This window comes from Corvus cornix, chromosome Z (assembly GCF_000738735.6).
Source record: "Corvus cornix cornix isolate S_Up_H32 chromosome Z, ASM73873v5, whole genome shotgun sequence".
NCBI lineage: Eukaryota > Metazoa > Chordata > Aves > Passeriformes > Corvidae > Corvus > Corvus cornix.
The window spans coordinates 15567232-15592314 of NC_046357.1; the positions used below are offsets into that span (position 1 = coordinate 15567232).

General features: G+C 50.5%; 1 protein-coding gene across 6 annotated transcripts in view; it reads right to left on the reverse strand.

Annotated features, from left to right (window-relative positions):
* Window positions 1-25083, reverse strand: part of CNTFR (ciliary neurotrophic factor receptor) — a 200654-nt gene that overhangs the window by 136165 nt on the left and 39406 nt on the right. For 3 of the 6 annotated variants that reach the window (XM_039567363.1, XM_039567359.1, XM_039567360.1), the window contains one exon: window positions 11929-12033. The exons of 2 other annotated variants lie outside the window; for them this stretch is intronic. The gene's annotated coding sequence lies outside the window, so the exon portion shown is untranslated. Of the gene's footprint in view, window positions 1-11921; window positions 12034-25083 lie in introns of all 6 variants that reach the window. One more of the 6 variants, XM_039567361.1, reaches the window with a different exon arrangement.

Sequence of the window (25083 nt, forward strand, 5' to 3'; positions counted from 1 at the left end):
CTCTGATATCTCAGAACTGAGCCCAGGGTTAACCCTCAGGCCAAAGTTAAGCTGTTGCTCTGGGAGGGAGGGGCAGTCAGTAGCAGTCCAACTGTCCTTGTCTGACCTTTGCACATCCTTCATTCCATGCTGGAAAGGTCTCCACCTTCTTCCACACCTCAGCCCTCTTCTCAGACCCACAGTTTCACCATCTCATGCTCTAATTCTTCTCTGGCCTGAGCAAGGTGCCCCCATACCACCTTCCATCTCACCAGTCACGATTAATCCCCTGCCTCTGTAGTTATATCAGCATCAACCACTCCCCTCCTATGCTCTCAAACACTTCTTTCTCCAGAGTGAGTACCCAGGGTGAGCAGGCAGCTTGCACTTACAAGGCATTTGCCATCTCCCATCAAGGAGAGCATCCCCCTTTGTCTCTTTTGGGTTTTCCATCACATCATCTTCCTGTACCCCCATACTCCCATGCTTGCTACCCCCAGTAAATCTCCTTCTGATTTTCTCACCATCCAGTAGGACCAGCCTCGCCTCCTGCAAGCAAAGCTCTCCCTGCACATCTCTGCTCACTAGCCATCCCTCCCTTGCTGGCAAGCAGCACGGAAACAAGACCACAGACATCAGCCTTGTAATGAAGATGAAGAGCCACACAGCCTTGCTGGCCCTCTCCATCTGCCCTCACCTTTCCGGTTGCATTACGCCTTATGTTGTTTCTTGTCTGAAACTAAACATCAGCTCCTTCCTGGCTGTGCTGTTACTCTCACCCCAGCCTTGTGCCGGGGATGTTACAGCATGAAACGGAGGGGAGGAAAAGTGAACTGGGACAGGGGACAGCAAGAGGCAGTGGGGGAAAGAGTGTATTCACAGCAGCAGTGACCAAAGATGCCAGAGCCAAGTGCAGGTTGCCTAGCACGACAGGTGCTTGTGCATCCTTGATGAGCCACTCTGACTCCATCAAAGCATCAGCTGGAACAGATGTGGCTGTCTGAGCTGAGAAAGGGTGCTGGCTTCTCCCTAGAGTGACAACTGGGATGACAAGACAATGTCACCCACAGGCAGAAGGTAAGAACCTCTTTGGCCCCTAAAGCCCTCCCTCCTTCTCCACAATGCAAGGGGACCAACCTTTAACATCCCTTCCCTCCCTCCAGCCCTGCATCTGCTGTGGTGGAACAAAAATGTGGTCCCTTCAAAAATGAGACTGGCCCAAAAGGAGGCAGCATGGCCAGACAATTTTCCTCCAGGGCTGCAAGTGCTGGAAGAATGAGGGAGAGGACTGCAGCCTCTCACAGCTGTACACCATGCCACACACACAAGAGATGTGCACACACAAAGGATGTGCACAAACAGGGGATGTGCACACACAAGGGATGTGCACATCCCCTTCTACTTCCACCACAGACCACTCCTCACTAATCATCCTCCAGGATCATTCAGCATCTTTCCCCCCAGTTGCCATCTCCACTGTAATTGTCTTTCCTTATCCACCACTGTAAACAGGGATAATGAATCAAGATATGAGGTTAAGCCTCTGCTGGAGATTAACCTGCCATTGTCCTCAGTGACAACAGGTGCCAGACATCTGTCCATGCCCTGTGACAGTCCTCAAACACACTTCTCTGTGTTGCCATAAGACTTTCAGGGAGATAATATGAGACATCCTCCTCTGCCCAGCTTTAGCAAGCTGTCCCACACCTGCCTTGTGCTCCTAGCAAAAAACCCAAGGAAGCAGAAGCATTGTACTGTGTCCCTGCAAGGTGCCAGAGACAGAAGCTGGGATGCAACCTGATGGCATTACAGGAAAAATCAGCACCAAAGAACCAGCCAGGCCCTCAGGTGGACAGTTATACCCGATGCCCCCATGGACTCTGAACACCCACCCACTGCCAAGCAGCACAGTCAGATCCACCGCGTGGCAATGCCAAGCAGAGGAAGGATGCTCTCATCCCAGGGAAGGCACAACCAAGCCCTAGGCTGCAGCCAAACTGCCCAGGTGCTCTGGCTTCTCGCCCTAAACCAGGATACCCTTTGGCTGAGCCACATGCTTGGGAAGACGATGCCTGTGCAAATGTTAGAGACAGGGCTGCTTTTGTTTAGAGGCTGCTGGCAATGGCGCTGCACACCCCACATCCTCCCCTGGCCAGGAGCAAGCTCCAAGAAAGGAAATTACACAAGCCAGAAGGTTTGATGGAATGAACCCATTGGGCGGCTTGAAGATAGCTATTAATGGAGAGCTTTCTCTAATTGCTTTTGTATAATCTGGGGCTGCTAGGCGGAACTGGGTAATAAATGAAATCCAATTACATTTTCTCTCAGTATTTATTTTATTAAGTAGAATTCATCAGCTGATGAAGGGCCCCTCAAGGTAATGGCTCATGACCTAGTGGAAGGCACTTTTTTATTATTATTGTTTTCCCCACTTGGGGAAGCAGATAATTCTGTTTCCCAGTAAATCCAGACTGTTCCCCCTGCACCGTGGGAAGCACAACAGGTCCCAGGGCAGCACGGATCCCACGGGGACCCACACTGTCCTCCTGAGCAGGATCCCTGCTCTGACTGCTGGAGTCCCAATGAGCACAATGGGCGATTAAGCCCCAGCTTCAGCATGCCAGCCAGAATGGAGACGGATTTACAGCACACAGGTGGTGTGCTCCAGAGGGCTGCAGCAGGAGCCAGTCCCATTGGGAACGCAGCAAGAAGCTATGTCACTCCACGTCTGCTCCCCAGGAGGCTGGACTCTGGTGCTAGCGCTGTTTCCCTAGGATGAGTCTCCTATGCAGGGCTCAGAATGTGGGCTCAGTTTGGGCTCAGGGCTACAACTGACCAGGCTGAGAACACTGTGAACACCAGTAGCTCAGATCCATCACATCCAGCCCCATACTCCAGCACACCCATGAAGCCTCGTATCTCTCTGCAACACAGCACCTCAACCACCACCTGCTGGTGGTTTAAACCCAGTTACTGCGGTGTAGACACAGTTGCTGCCATGAAGGCTGCCCATCAAGGTCACCACAAGCACTGGTCCCACATGGAGATGCCTAGCCAAGCCTTGTGCCGCTATTAGCATGCTGGCATCAGCAGGTAAAGCATGTCAGGGATTTCTGGTGGTGGCAGCAGTGCAGGGCACTCCAGCTACCAAGCAGGGTTTGCTGGAAGCTGTAGCACTGCAGCAGAAGAGATCCCAGGTCATGGCACAGTGCCTTTCCTGTGGTACAAGAGGCAGCAAAACCCAGCGTGGGTCAGGAGAGGTTGCTCCAGGTGTATCCTTACAAGCTCTAGCCAGCATCCCTCCCTGTGGAGTGGGGATGGCCACCAAGGCACAAGACCCTTCCTCCTCCTCCCTCCACACCAGAAAGCATCAACGGGGCTGGGGTCTGCCAATTAATCACAGGGTCTGGTGCAGCACTGTTGCCCTCTTGCTGGAGCCCACAGCAAGGATTCCTCCAGCACAAGCAGTCAAGATGCCTCGGGGATCTTGCAATCATCTGCTGGGCTTTTCACCATCCCTCTTGCCATCCAGATATTGACTGACGTTCACCCTTGGCTCCCAAACCCAGTGCCGACAGCCGCAGCTCACCCGGCTTTCACTGCCATCTTGTCATACAAACAATTTATCACCCGCCAGTGAGTGCTGTTACAGACGACAGACTCCAGTGCCCATTAATTAACAGGAAATACTGAGAGAGGCATATACACATGCACAAATCTGTCTGAGAGGTTTCCTACAGCATCCACCATGGATGCACCCATGTGCTGCCACAGTAAGCACAGCCTCTGGGAGCCACAGCAGATGTAGCCAGCAGCAGCCAGGCTCAAAACAAAGAAAAAGCAGCATTATGAGGAGGAAAACCAGCTATGAAGGCAATAGAGTAGCATGGTTTTATTCCTGAATAGTAAGAAACTACTCAGCTTAAGGGATTAAAAAAAAGGTGGTGAATTGAGAACGGGGAGCAAGCAAGCCATGTCCCAGCTGCTGAGAGTCTGGGGTGAAGGTGACACCACAGACACCTCCAAAGGGCTTGCACAGCCTTTTGCAGCAGGAGCAGCTAATGTTTTGCCTACCCTTTCACTAGGGATGTGGTGTTCTCGGCTGCTGCACCCTGCTTCCAAGCCTTCCAAGGCTCCATCCAGGCAGGATAAGCCCAGTTCCCCATCAGGGCAGCAAACCCAGCAGCCTTACACATCCCAGACCACAGCTCAGCAGCACTGAATGAATGCCCGCCAGAGCCTGAGTCCTCATGCTGCTGGGCCAACTAAAAATAAATGAGGTGTGGGATCACAGAGAGTCAGCGCCAGGTTTTAGAAGTGCTGTGTGTTGCTGGTTTTGCTGCAGAGGATAAGGAAAAAGGTTTTCAGAGGGCAAGGAAAAAGTGTTTCAGAGGAATCTTCTGAAACTTGTCTGGCTTTTTGATTTGGGAAGAAAACCTAAAACCAGTTGGAAAGGAGATCTAAACATCGTGTCAGAATCCAGCTCTTCATCTTTTTCACAAGTGGGCTTTCACTTTTTTCTGTGAGGCTATTTCCCAAGCACAACACAGAAACACAAGCTATTTGCGTTGATCCAAAACTACTTTTCACCAAATAAGTCATTCATCTGAAATCTTTCTCCCCAGCTCTGCTGCAGGAGAAGCTCTCTGCTCACGGGAGACCACGATTTATGCTTAAATGAGCATTTGTGACTAACAGGTTAGATTCATAGTGAAATGCATCATCAATAAATCAGTCAATCACTTCTGCCCTCAGCTCAGGGCTGAAGTCTGGAGTAACTACTCAGCACTTTTGTCAACCTTTACTCCAGCAAAGTCTGGGTAAGAGACCTCAGGATTTAGCCTATTGATTGCTTACTATTGTTTGTGATGCCCTGCATGCTTTAGACATGCTCCCTTCAGGCAAGATTAAATACCTGGCTTGTGGCATTGGGATTCAAGGGAAATTATGTTTTACAAACACGGGAACAGACAAGTCAAATTGCCCTGTGCAATGGTCCATATTGTGGTGCAAAGGTGCCCCTGAATCCCCTTGGTGCTGCCATCGAGTTGGGCACATGGGCAGTGCTGACTCTCCCTGGGGCTGGCGTGTTGAGCCCCACGGCTGTAGCACATTTCTGCAAGTTAAATGCAATTTTGGCTGTGGCTCCGGAGCCTCTGAGGCTCTCAGCTCCTCCGGTAGTGTTTTGTTGCAAGAATAATAGAGTGACAGCTCCCTGGCAGCTTTGAGTAGCATCCCCAGCTCAAAGGCACCCTTAATACCTCTGCCAAAGTCCAGCCTCTTGGTTTTTACATTTGTTTGAAGTTAAGCGGATCTAACTTGGGTGAGTGGACGCAGACAGTGTTGCTCAACCAAAGCCAAAGAACGTCTCGGACACTCCTCTGCCCAAGGGCTGGCGCTTGTCCCCCACACACCATCAAGGATATTGAATGTATTAATACAGAAAGACGTAAGTGACCATCCTGCCCCACCAAAGGGCAAGCCTGGGATATGTGCACCCTCCACAAGCATAAAGCAAGGAAATACAGCAACCATTTGCAGGGCAGAATACCTCTTAATAACCCTCTGCACACTGCCTCCTACCAGGAACCCCTACCATGGGCTGGACTTTTTTAGGGATCAAGGTTTCTTGGAAGGAAGATAAAGTCTTGCTTTCTAAGGATGCTTCTCACTGCTGACACCACCCTGAATACAGGGAAAAAAAAACCTCAACAACTAAAAATCTGCAATTTCTACAGGAAAAAAAGAAAAAAAAGCAGCCTGCAGAAGGACCTGGCAATTTAGGTCAGGAGGGGAGAGGGGGGGGAAAAAGGAATTTAAAAACCTGGGATTTACAGAATCCCAACCCAGACCACCAGCTGCTCTCCGAACCCCATGTCATGCCCATGTACCATGGCATACTGATTCCCAGGTTCCACCCACATATCCCACTGTAAGGCAAACTGATTTCTGATGCTTGTCCCGCCTTCTTTTATTTCTGCCAGACCTCCCCCTCTCCTCTGGGTACTTTTCCTGCTGCCGTTTGTTCCTGTCCTTTACAGCTCTGCCTGCTGTCACTCACATAACCTTGCCTGTTTGGTAATTTGTGGCAATAAAGTGTCACTGTGGGGAAAAAATACAGCATCGCAGCAGCATATAAATCTCTGATCCATAAACTGTGCTGCTCCCCACCTGCATGCCCCTCCTTTTAGATGTAAAGTGCAACGATTTGGGGCAAGAGGAAGAAAAAAGAGCCAGTAATATGTGATCTTACTGAAGGGCAGCGCTGAGGTGTCCTCATTGGGGGCTATAATGAGTGCTGAGGGACTGGTGTGTGCTGTAAATTGCCCTGGAGACATAAGCCTCAGTGGAGGCTTCCTGGAGCTATCCAGGACTTGAAAAGGGTAATCTTAAAGGGGGAAATAATACATTAAACATTGCTAAGGAGTGCTGTCTACTTCCTCTTTGAACAGCCTCACTGGTGCTGAGCACACAACCCTGGGAGTGCCATGGCCATAGAAGGGATCCAGGTGTGTGCAGCTGAGCCCCTCCCTCCTCTTCCCACCTAGATGTGGGATCCTGTCCATCTGCATCACAGCTGAACAGCTCCTCCAGTAGATTCCCAATTCCAAGCACTCTCCCTGGGCATTAAGGGGGACTACAAGGAAGTAGGTCTGGAATTTTCCCTTCCATCTCATGCAGCAGGTGCCCACTTTACACACCTATGCCCTCCACCAGGCTGAAAATAGTTCCCCATGGCTCAGAGCCAGGATTCAGTGGGGCAGGTCCCACCCCAGGCAAATGCACCTCATGTTTGTGGCCCCATGGTTTCCTGCTTTACTGTGCAGAGTACCAGGCATACACCGCCAAGGCCGTGCAGGAGCCATGAGACCCACAGCATCTCTGACACCCTCTGAAATGGCTTTAGAGAAGTTCAGCCCTTCTTGCTGACGGTTATTTCTTTGACCTGGAATACACAGCTTGCCTCCATCAGACCCCTCCTCCACTGAATTATCATCTTGGTCGCACTGTAGAGCAGCATCCTGGGCCAGCTGTAAAATGTCACCTCCAACACTACTGCAGCACTCTCCCAACCCCAGCTGCTGTGCCAGACCCAGCAGAGTGTCCCACTCATTCTCCCCTGGTTCTTGGCACATTGGGGTCTCATCCACCATCCGGCACATGGAACAGCAGGGAGACTTGCATTAAAGCCTTCTCCTGACACCAACATCTTTCTTAACATCTCTGGCTCACCTGAGCAGCTAAGCAACACTCCTGTGAATATAAACAAGCAGGAGGGAAAGTGCATTCACTAGACAGATAGCTTGGTAAAGTGTCATCACCCACTGAAAGCCCATATGTGGTTTTGTAGCAAAGGTATTTGCTTCCTGTCTTGCCCACTCATCAGAGGAATATACGAGCAGAACTGAGCAGCACCCTGGAGACAGACTAAAACCAAGCAGAGAGCAAATGGTGCTTGGAGGGCTGCGCAGGAGCCGTGCAGGCAAACACATTATGGACACCCTGAGGAAGAGAAAGCTCCTTTCTCCCAGCCTTGGGAATGGCACACAGCCAGGATCCATCACGCACCTATCCTGCACCTGATCAAGGCAATGTGTTACATCAATTAAAAAAGTCAGGTCTTGGTCCCCAAACCTGCCCATGGTTGACAACTTCCCTCTTGGAGCCACAATTCACAGAGGCCTCAAAAGAAGCACTTACTGTGAAACTCTCCAGCTCATTGCTGTGGTTTGGTGCTGGGCTTGGACATAGGAACACTCACTCTGTGCCAGCACAGGTCCTGCCAGCTGCCTGCCCAAGCCGCAAAGGGATCAGCAGCAGGCAGCACATCACGCAGCACTTGAACCACATCAAGACATTGCCCTTAGTTTTGGACCCCCGAAAGGAGTCCCAGTGTTAATTAACTAAAGAAAATTCAGCCATGGCCACTGAAATGTCTGAGGAAGCTGTTGAGGAGACTGAGCCAGGCTTTTCGCAGCAGCCCATAGCAAGAAGGTAAGTGGCAGTGGGCACAGCTGAAAGGTTCCCACTGGATGCTAGGAGATGCTTTTCCCTCCTTTTTCTACAGTCAGAACCAAGAGAAAACCAGCATAGCACCTCTAACAACAACACTCAAGGCTAAGCAAGAATGAAGCCTCTGCCCTTCTCCCATTCCCAAATTCATAACTATTGTGACAGAACAAGGTATCCCAGGAGATGGAGGATGCCCATGCTTAAGCCATGAACCCCCAGCTCAACAGCCACACTGTTTTGATGTGGCAGTTCTGCTTTGAAGCTCCAAGGGCTCTGTAGGTCTATGCAGATGCAAGAACAAGATGAGGGATTGTTGACCTTATCTGAGTCGCCAGCTCCAGGAAAAGACCTCTCAGCCACTTCATTCTTACTATCTAAAGATTAGGTCCCTACCTGGAGGAAGGACAAAGCCCACCTAGAAGCTGTACTGCTTGGGGCTGTGCCTGGAGGGGACACACCTCAGACACCTTCAGATTCAAACACCGCTAAACAAAAACTGCATTATCGAGTGACAGCAGTGGAGCTTTGGCATGACATCTGTCCATCTATAAATAGAGCTCAACTGTGTGTCCTTATCACAGGGCTTTGATGTGTTTGGGGAGGATATTTTCTTCCCCTTCACCACCAAGTCCCAGGCAGCACAGATAATGGGCTTGAATCGATCCAGCTCAAGTATTACTAAACTTCCTACCACTGTGGCAGCATGCCAGCATCAAATAGGACAAGAGAACATGTGTCTGTTCAGAGCCAACCACAAGGAGCAGGCAGAATATTGCTTTAGGCTTAAAAAAAAAAAAAAATAAAGAAAAGCTGCTTTTTTGCAGATCTGTAGATCAATCTACAATGTATTTGTATTTTAGAGGTTTAAGAAAGTCAATAGAAACAAGATATATCATAGCTGCACAAGAAGCCGAGAAGCTATATTTCTATTTATGCTGCTACTGGCACTCCAGCCACTGGTTCGATGTCCTGCTGCTTCTCCAGCTGGAAAGTCGAGGGAAGGGACTCCCTCCACTGCTACAGCTCAACACTTGGTTTTGCCAGGACAGCTCAGCCCCATGGGGCTGGTTGGGTTCTGATATACCTGAAGTGTGTCACCACTGCACCTTGTGCCCTGCGGGCAGCAGGAGGGCAGCAGGAGGACACAGGGACCACTGGCAGTGGCCAGGCTGACTTCCCACAAAGTGTAGCTTGTCTCCTTAGGCCTGTCCGCACAGGCTCAGCACACAAACTGGCTCAAGTCTCTGGGGATTCTCCCAGCAGTGCTGAGACAATCCCTTGGGATTTGTTTCTCAAGCTGGTGCTGCTGCAGAACTGCAGCGGCCTGACCTCTACCAACTCATCCCCAGGGACGGGAGAAGTTGGTTCCCTCCTGCAGACACATCTGCCATGTGCCCACCATTCCTCTTGCACCATCATGACATGACTTGGGAGATGCCTTGCACAGACCCCTTTGGCATGCCTCTGGCCCCCTCAGCTCCACTGCAGGGCACTACAAAGCATATTCAGGATTTTTTTCTCCCTTTTTTATTATGGTGAGTCACGTAGCATGCCTTATCAAACCAGACCTGAATCACATCTGCCTCTCCCCAGATCCCATGTAATATGTCAGCCATTAAATGTGCAGTTATCCCACATCTACAAATCCATGAGAGGTTCTTGTCCTCTCATGGGCAGGAGTGCTCACATCCCTGTGGTGGAGCCTGTCCTAATGAGCCACCAGAAAGTGGATCCCACTGCAACTGGCCACATTCATTTCCCAGCCTCCATAAGGCACAAACCCCCATTTCCTGGCTTCCACCCTCTGCCCCAGAGGGTGAAGAATAAAGTGTGCATCTGGATTGGAAAGAGTTGGCTGTACACCGTTGGTCAACAGGAAGAAGTCCCCGGGCTGTGGGATGCCCAGCTCCAGACATCCTTCTGCCCCAGAGCCCATCCAGGCATGGGAAAACAGGTCAGCCTGCAACACAGGAAGCAGAAACCAGCTTTCTACCCTTCCTACACAGCTAAAACTTGTTCAAACGCCTGCCACACGTCCCACCAAACCCTTTGGGAGAGGAAGCCAGTGACGCAGGGCAGGGATCGGCAGCTGACGCACCAACGCTGGCAGGAATACCAGCCTGCTGATGCTTCTCCAACCCCTTCCCACCTCTCTGCCAGGCTCAAGCTCCTCTAGCAGCACATCATCTGGGCTGGGCTCTTACTCCTCCACTGCCACGCACAAGCAGGCATCAGGGGATGTATCATTCCACAAATCCGGGGAAGAAACAAGCAGCATTAACTGGTAGCACGTGTGTATGGGGACCCCTCAAACCCTTTTTTCCCTTGCTCCCATCTGCTCTGCTCTGGGCCACTAAATCCAATTCAGCAGCGCTCAGTGCTTGTACCAAAGCTGCGACACATTTGTCAGATCCCTGACTAGACCCATGGCTAATTTTACAATGCTAATTTATCTCACCATATTATATCGCTTTCATTTCATCCCCCCAGGATCCCATTACTGCCAGTGTACCTTGTAGCCAGCATGTAACAGTAATTGGTATTATTAGCAACGTACCCTGCTCGAGCTGCTCTATTTGCAGAGCTGCAAGGAGTCCCGTGGGTAGGCTGATCTACCTCGAGGATGGGGAGGGAAGGAGTCCTTGTTCCATGCCACTCCACGGATGCCACCAAGGACCAATGCCAACGGCAGGGTTTTGCTACTGTAGAGCATCTCTGCATGCCAGACCCCATCCCACTCCCCATTGTGACTCCATCAGGTGTTGCCCACCACTGGGTTCCTTACCCCTGACCTTTTACCTCCAGGGCAAACAATCACCTGTGCACACAGGGAGCATTTCTGTCCTTGCTTGTGGCTCGAAGTATAAAGGACACTGCTTATCCAGGGTTAAAGGGGCTGCAAAACAACTCTGGGAAGGATGATGCAGGGGTAGAGGGCAGGGGAGCTGCACCAGGAAAATTCATCATTCATGCTATTTTGGCCAACAGTTTCTCCTCTTTGGTGTAAGCTATTGCTTTCTAGGATCAACATAATTAAAGCCATGCAGTTTTAGCTAAGTGAGAGGCTGCACTAGTCAAACAGTGACAATTCCCACTTAAGATGTCCTTGTCTGGCATTTAGAGACTTGTTAAATTTTAATTCATCATTTTAATTTCTCAGGCACAGCACTAGCAAGCACTGGGCTTCCCCAGCACAGCTCTGCAGGGTCTGCATCCCTGAGTGTGGCAGCTCTATCCCGAGGCCCCTTCCCTGCTCCACCATGGCTCGGAGAACATGATCCCAAACCCCTCCTCAAACGGCACTGTGTTACCACAGCCCCATACTGAGCACATGCAACAGGTGTCAGAGGTGGGGCAGCCTCTTGCCCACAGCTGCTGCTGGTGGGGGTCTCCTAGGGGGATGCACTCCTTTTCAAGCAAAGCCCATGCACCTCATCTCTGATGCTGCAGCCTGCCAGGGCAGGAGAGCAAAAAAACCATCAAGCAGACCTGAGAGCTCCAAGCTGTGCTTGTCTGCAAGAGGTGACACCTCACCTCCCACCACAAAGCTGGGCTGGGTGACACTTACCTGCTCCAGAGTGGCTCAGCCACGACACAGGACCCCTGCTACTGTGGTTAGACTGTGGATCTCTGAGCTGCCCAAAGGGCTTTCAACTGGGAGAGCTCTTTATGGAGAAGTTGTTCATGGGCAGCCCATAACACAGGCATTTTCCAGGCTGTTCATCCACACCTGCCCCTCCACATCCTAAATAACCGCTCTCAGCATCTGCCCTCTTTACACAACAGCCAAAAGGCTGCTCACACGCCAGAGCCAGGAGCAGCCTTTTGTCACACCTCAATAAACACCATCCTCGCCAGAAGACATGTCCTGCAGTCCCAGAGAGCACACCAACTCAGGACAAGTTGGGTGAGCAAGATTTTTAACCCACCTCTTACCTCTCCACCAGTCTAGAGTCCTTGGGGCGTCCCCAATTTCTCATAAACGTCTGGGGGATTCTTCTGACTGCTTGACCAATCCTCACCGCTCAGATCTGGGATTTTCTTCAACAAAACAGAAGAGACAACCTGTCAGGTTACCTGGTGAAGCTCTGCCACTGCTTCACGTTCAGGAAACAACCAAGGTGGGAGAGCATCTGTTTCCCAGCCCTGACAGCTGGGGGTAACCGGTGCAAACACGAAGCTAGTTAGAATAAGAGCCCTCCCACAAGAGCGTCACAGTCCAGCCCCAAAGCACGTATTTGCTTAATTATTTCGATTCAGAGACATGAAATGGGAGAGGGGGAAAAAAACCCCTGCAGCTTGGGGCATCTCTGATCTTCTTTAAAGACAGACAGCAGTGCTCCCCAGACAGAACAGCACAGCAGCACCACACTGTCAGCCCAGCACCAAGGCATTCGCCCACAACGTCTTGTGCTGCCTGAGCCCTAATCCTGAAAAGCCTCACACACGTGTTAAACGGCGCAGGGAGAGGCCACTCCGGCAGAACCTGGGAGTGTGAAGAGGAAAGCATGCCTGTACGGCTTTGCAGCACAGACACCAAGGACTGGAAAGAGGAGGAGGACTTTCTGTGCTACATCTGACATGCTGCCTGGTGAGATGGAGTCACAGGCATTAGTGTAACCAGTGGTACCCTCCCTTACAGCAGGAAATACGCTTTTTGTGTTAGACAAACAATTATCAGTCAAGATCTGTGCTCATTATCCAGCTCTTGTGGCTGAGGTTGTGTTGCTCCCCCTGCTTCTTTTTAAATGCTTTGAAGAGGAAGAAAAAAAAAATGTCTTATGGCTCTGCATTATTAAAAATCAAAAATAGGAGCCAAAATCCACTGGCAAGACAAAGTCTGGGAGTCACTCCTGCAGAGATTCTTTCCCAAGGGTGACAGTGACTCCAAGTCTGGAACACCACCGGCTTTAATTAACACCCAACCCTCAGCTGATGAGCTTTGCCAGAGTTCCTCCCAGGACCTCATGCAAAGCCTGGGGAAGCCAATGGGAGGATGCTATGGAAACCCAAACTACAACCCCTATCTACCCCCTGCCTGGCTACAAAACCTAAATAAATAAATGTCCCCCCCTGAAACTCCACTGGGCGCCTGATGGCGAAACCCTCATTTGCAAAGTGCTTGGAAATAATTACAAAATCTTCCCAGAGTTTACAAGGAGGGAAGTGGACTGTTTGTCATGCCGACAGCCACGGTGTGCCACAATTTATCATGCTTGTCAGGTGTCAGCCACCAAGAAATTTAACTCCAGCTGCCCCAAGCCCAGCACCCGCAATACCCCATCACTCAAAAGCTGCTCTGCCAAGCACCCCAGAGCTGAGGAGTGACTGGCAAGGAGGGGAGAGGGCTGCTCCCCACCAAGCCTCCTCTCACTCTGCAATGCCAATGTAAATCTTTGGTTGTTTTTTTGAAATGTTTTTGGTTGCAGGTGTTGGGTTTTTTCCCTACCCACAGATGAAGTGGAACAAAGGAGACCAGGCTACAGCAAGAGATGAGGCTCGTTTGTCATTACCTGCCAGAGACCCTCCTGGGCTCTAATTCCAGCTTGGCGGGGACCTGAGAAGAGAGACTGGGCTTAGCCCTGAGTAACCTCAGGGAGGGAGTGCATTATGATGGGTAAAAAGTGCAAAATCCCAGTGCCTTTTCTGAGAGACATCTCTGAAACCTGTGCAAAAGGACTGTCATCCCCTGCCACCTCTGTGCCCTGTGCTGATCAGATAAGCCAGCCCTGCCACAGGTCTAGCAGCCCAGCTTTCCACATGGAAGTCAAAGCACACCTTGCTTTTTGAGTACTCCAAATTGAGGTCAAACTGGGTTTTGGAGGAACTCGGCACGTCCAAACCAGGTCAACAGCTGAAGGACCTGATTTGGGGCATGAGTTATTGCTGAGCCAGAGGGAAGATGTGTGCTTCCCCATAATCAAGGGACAGTCTTCATCATGGCTCAGGTGGGCTCACATAAGGAGCAAATGTCATCAGCCACAGAGCAGGGACAAGTCCTGGGTCAGGTCCCTGTAGGAGGGCTTGCATCACTGCTGAGCTGACCCTGCATCACCAGGACTTGAGCTCTCAGCAATGCCATGGTCAGGGCACTTCATCAATGTGACACTTGCTTTATAGGGCCAGTCTGGGCTGCCCCGCTGAAATACTCCTGTTTTGGCCATTTCTGTAGCAACAAGCTGACTTAAGAGGAACCTGCCTGCAAAAGCACTAACTTTTTAAATGGGTCCTTGCAAAATCCTGGAGGAAGCCCAGCACCCATGGCATACTTGCATGTCCCACATGATGCATCTGCATGGCACAGCAAGGGCTAGTGGAACCCACTGAACCACTTGCTTAAAAGAAAAAAAATCCAAACACACAGCATTTGCCAAAAAATCTTTCTCTCCAACACAAGCTGGGGCTACGTTGATCGTGGATCCATGGATTTTACTTACACCAGCAGAAGGGGCCCAATATTTCTCAGCAGCAAGGCATCCCGTGCATGAGCTGGGGGGCACAGGTTTTGCAGTGCTGTGTGCTCGAGGCAGCGCAGTTCGGGCTGTGGGGAGCTCCCTGCACACGCTGTGTGTGACACACCCACAAACGCACCCGCACAGTTCAGAGCCTCGCGACTTGGCGTGGGGAAGGTGGATTTTTGTGGCGTCAGCAGCAAGCAGATCCCTGATGCCTGGCTCAAAACCTTCCCCAAAACTATCAGGCCCAGTCTCACAGCACAAAGACACTGGAATTTCTTCAGCACAAATGCAAGAATTTTTCTGCTGGTTGTTTGGTTTTTTTTTAAATTTTATTTTTAACTGTGGATAAACTAATGCCTTCCCCCCCACACCCCAACACTGTTCTGAAGGCAGCTTAAAACTCTTTGCTAAAATTTTCCAAAAAAATTCAGCCGGAGGCACAGACATGTGAAGTTTCAGTCCAAATGGTTAAAGGCTGGCATAGTTTCAAGCAACTGAAGACAGGGGCTTATAATCAGAAGTGTCAGGCAGCCTTAATTATATTATTTCCTGAAGGAAATAGTTTTCCCTGCCGAAGTCCAGGAGTTATTAAAAAAAGTTGACCTCACTGGAACCAATCAAGATGGAGACAAGAAGCCTGTGGTGGATTCTTAAGGCAGGCATGTTCATGCATCTGTATTTTCAGGGGTCCAGGATTTTAGGGCAGGTGTTCCCAGACAAGCCTGGCTTTGCGACAGCTGAGAGCCAGGACCCAGGATGCAGAGCCCCCTCCCATCCATCCTCATGGAGTGCCCTGGGCAGGGGCACTTGGGAGCCCCATGCACCTGGGGAGGGTGCTTGCCTGTGCCCAGATCAATTGCCTCACTGAGGCGAGCGAGGAAAAACAGCCGGATGCTTTGTAGCTGTCAGGAGCACACAGGCTTTTTGTCCATGTCTTCCTCTGTGCCCATAAATAAAAGTGACAGCAACTTTATTTAGGACTTCTTCCAGTTAAGAGGGGATGGAAGAAATGTGAAAAATGAAACTGTAGCTCGGCAGAGGGGGAAGGTCCTGAAGGCACAGCTCAGGCTGTGCCACTGCTGCAGCAGCCTGGGGTGGTGGCAGCCCTCACTCTCCAAAATCAGCACCTCCTCATGCCCATCAGTGCACTCTTCTCCTCTGCCCTTCCAGGCACAGAAATCCCAATCCCAATCCTACACTGTAGCCCCTGCCTCCACTCCCCCAGTGCTAGATGAGAGGTTCAACCACCTGGAGTGAGTCAGGAGTGGAATAACCATGTCTCCTTTCTTCCTAAAAGTGACTGAAACAACCCCCAAACAACCCAGAGGAGAAAGTCACCTGTTCCCTGCACATATGCAAAGATTGTACTTGTAGCACCAACAGCTGCCCCGAAAGGCAGCTCAGTCCTGTGCAGCTCACCAGCATGGCTGAGCAGGGAGTGCAGCATCTCCACCAGCATCCACTACCACAGAAAGTCCTGTCTATTTTGACTACAACCTCCAAGGTGTATTTTGCACCTGATGAAAGACATCCTTTCTATAAAAAGCATGGGAAGAGACTCAGAGAGCAGGAGAGGAGGGAAGGCTGCTCTGCAAGAGGGCTGAGCAGGCTGCAGACGCAGCCCCAGGCAATGCCCCAGCATGGGAGAGCACAGCCAGGATTTGAGCATCCCAATCTGGTCTCCCCCAGCTCCCTGCAACATCTCCCAGCAGCACAGCACCTCGTGTACCACAACGGTATTGCAACATGCTGATAACACAAGCTCTGTTTCAACCTTCATCCTGCTGCCTCCGGTGCTGAGCCAGAGTTATGCCACAAGCCAAAATCTAGTCCCCACATGGGGGATTGTGCCAGTTCCCAGGTGCTTAGGGGCTTGACTGGAGCTCGTCTGGAGCTGTGCCATGCACTTCCACACAAACACCAACACTCAGGGCAGGTGTAGGAAAAGAACCCCCTCCCATCCCTGGGGATACGCCCACCCCATGCAGAAAGGTTTAGGGTGGAAGTTGTGTGCAGGTCCCCAGGGAGAGAGGCTGCCAGTGACCTCATGGGTTTCTTCCACTGCTGCCCTCTCCACTGCCATGAGTCAGAGATTAATGACAGGCCATTTGTCAGCACCGGTGGCATCATTGCCAATCTCATTTCTGAGCAGACATCTGACCTTGCTTGCCTCCCTGAGACCCGTGTTACCGCATGGCTCCAGCAGCCTCCTGACAGCTCCCAGGGGAAGCAACACAAGGCAGGGAACTGGGCTGTGACAGCATGATCCGGAGTCAGGATGCACAGACAAACACTTCAGCTCAGGAGGATCAGTGTTTGTCAGCTTGTCCCACTGCCCTAGCCTCCTCCCAGCTGGCATCCAAGAAAGGGTCTCTCTTACCAAGCACTGGAGAAGGGACATCTGTGCCTAAAGAGGATGGCATAGACAAAGCAAGCCTTGCCTGAAACTCAGGAAGGAAGGGGGAAGAGGGTGTGGGGGACACATGACCTTTTCCCCAAGCCTGCAGTGTCCTGTGTCTCTGCCCACACTACCCAGCCAGCCAGAGGGATCAGTGTGCAGTTCCAGCTGTGGCACCCAGAGCTTCTCCACAGTCAGCCATGACCCAGACTGAATCTTAACCCAGATCTCACTCAATGAAGAGACCAGATAAAATCCAGACACAGATCCACCCTGCACTCCTGAGCAGAGCTTGTACCCATGTCATGAGGTGTAGATGACCTATGCCACAGGGTCCAGCACTCCTCTGTCCCAAACCAGACCATGTTGTCACTGTACAAGTCCACTACGTGGCTGTCACTTGGTCACCACACACAGCTCTGGTCCTCACAGAAAGGGAAGAGTGAGACAACAAGAGGCACAGGTGAAGGGGGGAACAAAACATCTTCTGCATCAGGGCATTCCAAGCACACCAAGGCTTTTCAGCCTGGGGAGAAGGAGGAGGCAGGCCTTAGCCACAGGACCTCAGGCTAGACACACTGTGTTGGCCAGGCCATAATGTCCACGCTGCTTCCTACTAAACAACAGAAAACAAATGATTTCCAGAGGAGCAGGGAAAATTCGAGAACAGGTCTTCTGACAAGTGCTGGTCCTGATGCAAGCTTTACCTCAACACAACCCTCAGCCTTAGACAGCCAGATGCATCCCCACCAGGAGGGATGAGACAACCACCAACACAGCTCTTCTTCAGTGCCAAATAAAGCCAATCCCAGCTCTCATACTTTTCAGAAGGAGAACAAATTAAAATGATGTGGGACTGGAAAAGACCCACTTGGTCAAGATGAAGAAATCAGTGCCATTAAACGTCATTAGAATAATATGCCCAGAAAGCTTCATAAAAGGAGATACCATATGATTGAATGCTCTCCAGACCCTCATTTTACACAGACCCAAAACATCAACCCGGAGCCTCTTTTAACAGCCAACTCTCACAACGATCAGAAGGTTTTAGGTTTTGTTTTGTGATGTGTTGTTTTTTTTTTTTTTCCTGAGGAGCTTTTGGGTCTGCAATTGAAACTACAATTCCTTTAGTTCCTGGGGGGGTGAAAAATAAAAATCATTTTTCATTAAGCTGAAGCAAATGGCATTTTTGCTTGTCAAAAATATTTGACACAACTCTGACAGACTCGACCAGACATATAAATAAAAGATTTAAATCCTTCTGCTTCAGAGCTTAAGAAAAACCTGCTGTCAGTCCAGCGCTAGTACAAGCTCTCTCCTACAGGTCACACTCCCTGGGGGCTGCCAGCACCATCCTGGCACTGATGCTAGGATAGAGGGCAGGTACCAGCCACACCAGCTCATGTTGTCCCTCTGCAGGCTGCTCTCCCCGAGACGGAATCAGCCTCCCCTGGCTCAAGCAGCACGCAGCCGTCTCCAGCGGCGGGGAGGTGAGCAGCATCGATCCCTTCCCTCTCCTGCCACCATCCATATCTGAAAGCAGCATCGACCGAGCAGCACTGGATGCTGTATTTCCTTAGCCACCTGGGCTGTGCACTAGCAGCCACTGAGCCTCCTTCCCCATCCGTTGTGTCAGCGAGGCAGCCACAGACGCCGTGACAAGACACAGAGCAGTGTCGGAGCCCATTTCGAAATCTTTCTATCCTATTCAAGCCAGAGAGGCTTATGTGTATGGATTTATACTGTTTGCCCCAATATTTAGCTACTGAGCTGACTAATCTGTGTGCAAGAAAAACCCTGATGGCTCAGAGGCTGAGCAATCTACATCATTCATCATTTAGATTAGCTATTGTCTTAATCCTCTTTAAACTACTGTATAATACATAAGGGAATGGATGTCCTCTATGCTTGGGATATGCAGAAAAATCTCAGGCTGGAGCTCAGAAACTTGGACAGAAGCAAGAATGACAAATCCTAGCAAGCCACAGAAGAAAAAGGAAACTTGTTGCAACCCCTGGCAGATGGTTTAACTTCTTCTTGCTCTCTCCACCCCAGCAGCCTTTAATTATTTCCTAGCCAGCTTCCCAATTACTTCTCAGGCAGCTTCCTAAAGCTCTTCTGCCCTGTCACTTCATTACAACCTCATTATGAACTGTGGGCCCCAACCTGCAGCAGCCCATGCCATGTGGTCTTGCTGCGGCCCCAAGGATGTACAGCCCTGTTCCCTGGGAGCTGGGACATCCTTCTCCAGCATCGGCTGTGGCTGTGCTGCCCTCAGAAAGGCAATGGCTCTGCCCAGCCCAGTGCCATGCTTTGGGCCATGCCTGGCAAACAGGTAGGCTCAGGTCAAGGATTAAAACCTGCTTGGATATCCAGGATCATGCCACACCTTGCTGCAGTGCCCGGCCAGAGGATGAGGAAAACCAGGTTTCTTTATGGCAACAGCAAAGATTTCAGGGGCAGAAGGAGGGACTGCAACAAGGCAGTGGCAAACAAGGCTCTAGTTCACTGCCTGCCAGAGCTGAGGGAACTAATAAACAGACAGATGAGCTAAATTGTCTTCGGAACCTCTGTATCAGTATTCACATTACAGAGGCTGCTTCCAGCAATTCCAGCGTATTAATAATAAATGCTACATAATTACAGCAGACTTGCTTTGTCCTCTCTTCCTGTTTACTGTCAATGTCTCTTTAACCCTTTGCAGCCCACAGCTGGCTCTCCACTGGTACCAGACCCTCCACAGATGGCACAGCCCTGTCATCACTGATGGATGTCTCCCACAGCTCCCTCCTGGGCTGGCTGGGGTGCAAGGGGAGGTGAAGGAAAGCTCAAGTACTGATACCACTCCATAGGGATCACTTTCTATCTGTCAAATGCCTGACAATGTTGCTGCAGGGCATGAAAAAGGTGTATTTGAGGCCTCAGGGGCACCCCCAGGCTGGGATGAGTTGGGGACTGTGCAAACAGCATCTCCAATATGCAGAGTTGTAACAAGTCACCAAGAGCCTCTTAACAGCAAAGAGGGTTTATGGCCTCTCCTGGATTTAATCCCCTCCAGACTTGCAGCTGGAGCTGCCTTCCCTACACAGATGTTTTTGGGGTATCTCTACCCCAGCCCATTGGGACCCTTCCTGCTGCACCGAGGGTCCTTGGGCTGTCAGCAGTGAGAGCCAGCCAGGATGCAAACATACACTGCTGGGAGCTGCAAGTGGGCTCTGGAGCAATCCCTCCTGAAGGACACATTTGTGGGGAGGCATAGGACATCACCCACACAGATCCCAAGTCTGGCACCTAGGTAGGGAAGAACAAAGTTTTTGGATAATCAAGTTTCAAACCAAACACCTCCAGTGTTTGAGCAGCGGCCACATCCCCCATTCTCAGCAGCACCGCAGCCCCACACAGCTGCTCTTCCTAAGTCTCCTTCCTTGTAGGCAAGCTGTGCCAAAATGCCTGCCCTGTCTGATCATTTCATGAGCTGATCCAAATGAGAGTTAGAGACCCTCTGGCACTTTTCTCCTGAATTTTCGAAGTGTTTCATCCAGTGTAGCTGCAAACTGAACTCTGGAGCCCGCTTTACTTCCCACAGGACTGTCTCTGTGACTATTTCTTCCTCAGCTGCAAGCAAAAAGCATCAAAACTCTGGAGAAGGGCCCACATTAACAGTGCAATAGCAGTTTTTATCTGAGCACAGGTTTAATTTGCACCTTTCAGGCTAGCTGTCTCTTTTCCCAACCTTGCAGGGAGGCTGCCATGGCTCCTAACATGGCTTCAATAAGAGAAGAGAACCAATACCTCAAATGGGATTTCTTCAAGAAACAAGCATGGAAAACAAAGTATGCCTGCCCTCCAGTGCAAATTAACTCAGCTTCTGACCCGACTGCAGACCTTTCCAGACAGGAGACCCACTGGACAGCAAATGAATGCCAAACAACTCAGATGCAAATCTCTCCCTGCACAGAGAGCCTCAAATGTTAAGGGAACACTTGGCTAAAACAGCTGGGCATTGAAAAGCCTTGAAAAGGAAAAACACAAACAGCTCAAACCCAGTTACATCACTCACACAGGGAAGGCAAGGCTGGTGTGACATAAGAACATCTATCCCTCAGACACCAGTATCTCCCACTCCACCTGGGACATGCGGAGCATCCCCCAGTGCTGACATCTTGCCATCGTTTTCCAGGGGTTCCCACAGCGGCACAAATACACTTTGTATTTTCCGTGCCATCTCCTCTGCCAAGTGAAGTATAGAAGATTTTTTTTTTTCTCCGTGCACACAGACACATTTTTGACTTCTCAGAGAATGAAACAGTAACCAGATGTTCAGGAATAAGCGCTAAAGAAAAAAGAAAGACAGCACTTCTGTCCTACAATGGGTACAGGCTCCCGGAAAAGAGACACAGATGGTACACGGCCTGGGAGCAAGACACAAGGCAGGAGTCCTCTGGACACTTACATGGAACATGCATGCCAGAGAAGGATGGAGCAGAATGGGGATTGGGAAGAAATGGGATCATCATCATTACATCCAGCTCTTCCTTGGAGGACAGTGCCACGAAGACTACTTGGAGAGCAACACAGTACACAGTTAAAGCTAGCAGATCTTGCCAGGGTACAAGGAAGGGCAAGTGCATCCCTGCTGGGTGGCTCTGGGTTGATTGCATCTCTGCTATCTCTTCACTCACTGCCACTTTTGGCAAGGCAGCTCCAATTTCTACACCGCAGGAACCTGTGCAAAGGGCACTCAGCAGGCTGGAGTGCCCCCACATCATCCTGCATGGGATGGTGCAGCCAGCAGAGCAACAATCCATATGGACAGAGAAGGGAAACCCACAAAGAACTGCAAGGAAGATGACATATGTCAGCCCCAGAAAGGATGATCCTGAGCTGGGCTGGGACACATGCAACCTGTGCTGCTGGAGGAGCTCCCACTTGCAGGGGGAAGTGATGGCTCTGCCAGCCTCTCACAGCACCCACCAGACACACTTGCAGCCCCCAGCACTGCTCAGGTTGCTGTCACAGCAGGATTGCAAGGGTGGGAGGACACTGAAGTGCCTGGACTGATCCCTGCTCAGTGATGCCACAGGCTAAAGCAACATTTGCCCCAGGATTATCAGCCAGCACTCCTAGATGCAAAGACAGAAAAGCATTAGTGTTCTGAGGTCCCAGACTCATCTCCAGGAGAGCCTGCATCCCAAACCCCCTGCCAGGGCTGTTGCCCTGCTTTCTGAAAACACCCATGTCCAAACCCACCCCCCAGATCTTGGGATGCTCCTCAGCAGCTGATGACAGCATGTTGCAGACTGTGTGAGCCTCCTGTGTCAGCCCCTCTGCAAGCCATTTAGCAAAGAGGCAGCAAGTTATTAATTACTTAATTATTAAACTGCTAATTGATACTAAGCTCTGTTAGCTCTAGGGGAAACAGAGGCAGAGCTGTGCCCCTCACATGATGGTTCACTGACTGCAAGTGCAAAATGAGGGGCCTGAGATGCCCAAGAGAGCTGAGGGCACAGTTGAGGCACTTCCAGCTCGAGCTGCACACCCCAGCCCAGAGATCTCTTAATATTTTACTTCCTCCATCCCTGACCTGCCTCCGAGCACTGTGACTACCAAAGGTTCGAACATTCTCCCCAGTGCAAACCCACCATCCACCAGTGCCAGTGATTGCCTTCATCAGACTTTTTCTATAACACAGCAATTAGGGGTGACAGTCCCAGGGCTCACCCCAAATAAAGATTTCTGCTCTTGGAGGGGATCAGCAGTTTTCCTAGCACCACAACCCAGCAGCACTTCAAAAGTACAAAAAGGCCCAGGTTTGTCTGGTCCTGTGCAGACTCCTGCATCTTGCAGGGAATGAGGAGATGAAGCAATGCAAGAACCAACCCATGCCAGGCAGGTAGGATCGTGCCATCTGAGATCCTAGAACTTAAAAAATCCCTCCGGCCACAAGTTCCTTAGCTCTGCCTTCTGAAAAGCTAATAACACAGTGCAGAATTACCTCCTCTCTTAATAAGTAACAGGTAATAAATAATAAAACAATAATATTAGTAAATATTGCATTCCTTAATAAGAGGCAGTAAAGTTCTAAGCATTTCACCCCTTTGCCCCAACTTTGAAGCACATGGGAAGTTCTTCTCTTGCAAGGGAAGCTCAGCAGTTGCCCACTTTGGACAGACCTGCCTTGTCCAGAGGCTCTGCTGGAGCAGGACCAGTTCTGCTGGGTTTGGCAATCAAGCAGCTGATGCCAAGGTTTCCATCCATCCACTCTCACACTGCCCTTCTCCTCTGGCAGCTCAATTAAGCCTAACGAATTACATCCAGCACAAGTCATGAGCAAACACAGGAAGACTTGGCGACCGCAGTGCTGTGCAAGCAGAAGGTGAATAAATAAAATTGACTCAAGTTGATAGAAGATGCCAGTTCAGTGGTAGACTCTGTAGTGAAGCATCTGTTTGGGTGACTTTGGCTCAAAAGAGGACAAAACAAAAATGGCACAAAACCAAATTCTACCTTTAAATGGGAAAAACTCCAGAGAAGTTCAATATCTAAGTTTTAGATTTAAAAAAAAAAAAGTATTTCTAGTTACCAGAATGGATTTAGGATCAGAGCTATAGAATATTGTGTAGTCTGACCCAGATCTCAATCTAATGCCATGCAGGGGGCACAGGACCAACCAGCTCAGGTACAGAGGCTCTGCAGGTCAGGGCTGAGCATCTCAAAAACTGGACTTTTTCCCATCTCCCATGCCTGTTGCAGTGTTTGACATGGGGACAAGATACTTCTCTGTGCTTGACTGGCTGACCCCAAACTGGGCCATGGTCTGTTGCCCTGTCCCTTAGTGCTTAGAAAAACCACCCCATTTCCTGCCTCTCCCTACCCATCTTGAGGCTCAAGACTGCCGTGATGGCCCCCAGCATCCTGCTTCACCTTCCCTTCCCCAAGCTGCACAGACCCACTGTTCCCAACTGCACAATTTCCTAACAGACAAGAAACCCTTCCCAAATCTAGTTGTATCCAGTTGTAAACAACTGTCACAGTTTTCCCTTCATAAAACAAAGAGCCCTGCTCCATGGTGGTGCAAACAGTCACCATTTCAAGACAGTTTCCCTCTTCCCCTCCCCTTCCCTTCCCCGTTCAATTTGAAGTCAATTACAGGAAGGTTAATGGGGCAGAGAGGATGCCAGTTGGCTGGGTAATGATGTCAAAGCACCTGGCATTGCCTGGGCAACAGCTAGGCAGCGGGGATGCAAATGAAGGCACAGGATTGCACTTGGTCCCTCGAAATGAGCTGATGCAATTGAGCGTATCAGCATTAATGAACATGGAAATAACGAGAGAGCACCCAGAGAAACAAGACACTGATGGGGGGTGGGGGCTGTGCCCACAGCAGGGAGATACGGTGACAGGCACCATGTTCTGGCTGTCAATGGGAGCAGCTTCCACGGTGCTGACATTCTCCCATGGCTTCACCCAGATGTGCTTTCCGTGGGTTAACACTGTAGCTTTGCACACCTCAGACCAGATCATGTTGATCTGCTGAAAGCTCCCCTCGTGCGGCTCCTGGCTCTTCTCCAGACAGCCTGTGACAGGAAGAGCAAGAGGGGAGATCATGTGCGTCAAGAGGCCACATCTCACAGTGACCTGATAAACATGGGGCCAAGGCAGCAAAGACCCAGGGGCAAGAGGTGCACAGGAGCAGAGGGGCTTGAGGGCACTTCAGTGCAAAGAGCAGTGACCTGCTCAGTGGGAAGGCTGTTCCAGCAGTGCGGACCAGACTCTCCAAAGCTTGCAGTCGCCACATAATCTGCAACTGATATTTTGAAGTTTTCAGGCAGAGGAACAGGAGCTTCTATATGGGATGTTGTCTGCCAGTACAGCATTTGGCACAGTGTGCTTCCACGGACCAGGACTACAGAGCAGCACACCAGAGTACTGCAAAGCCTCAGACACCAGCACAAAGCCGTTTCCAGCTTTGTTCCACCATCCAACTGCTGTATCTTCTCCTTAGTCCACAAGTTCCATCAGGTCCACCTCAGCACATTTACTGCTTGGAAAACCTTCACTCCAATCCTATTCAGTGCTTTTTTATCCCTGGCCTTTAAGCCCACCCCATGCCACCACTCTCCCCCTTTCCTGACACCACTCAAACCCCAGCACAGCTGCAGTGAAGCAGCTGCCTTTGGTCCTCATGCAGAGTTCATCCATTCCTCCAAATCCCAGTGGCATAGGTGCTGGTGC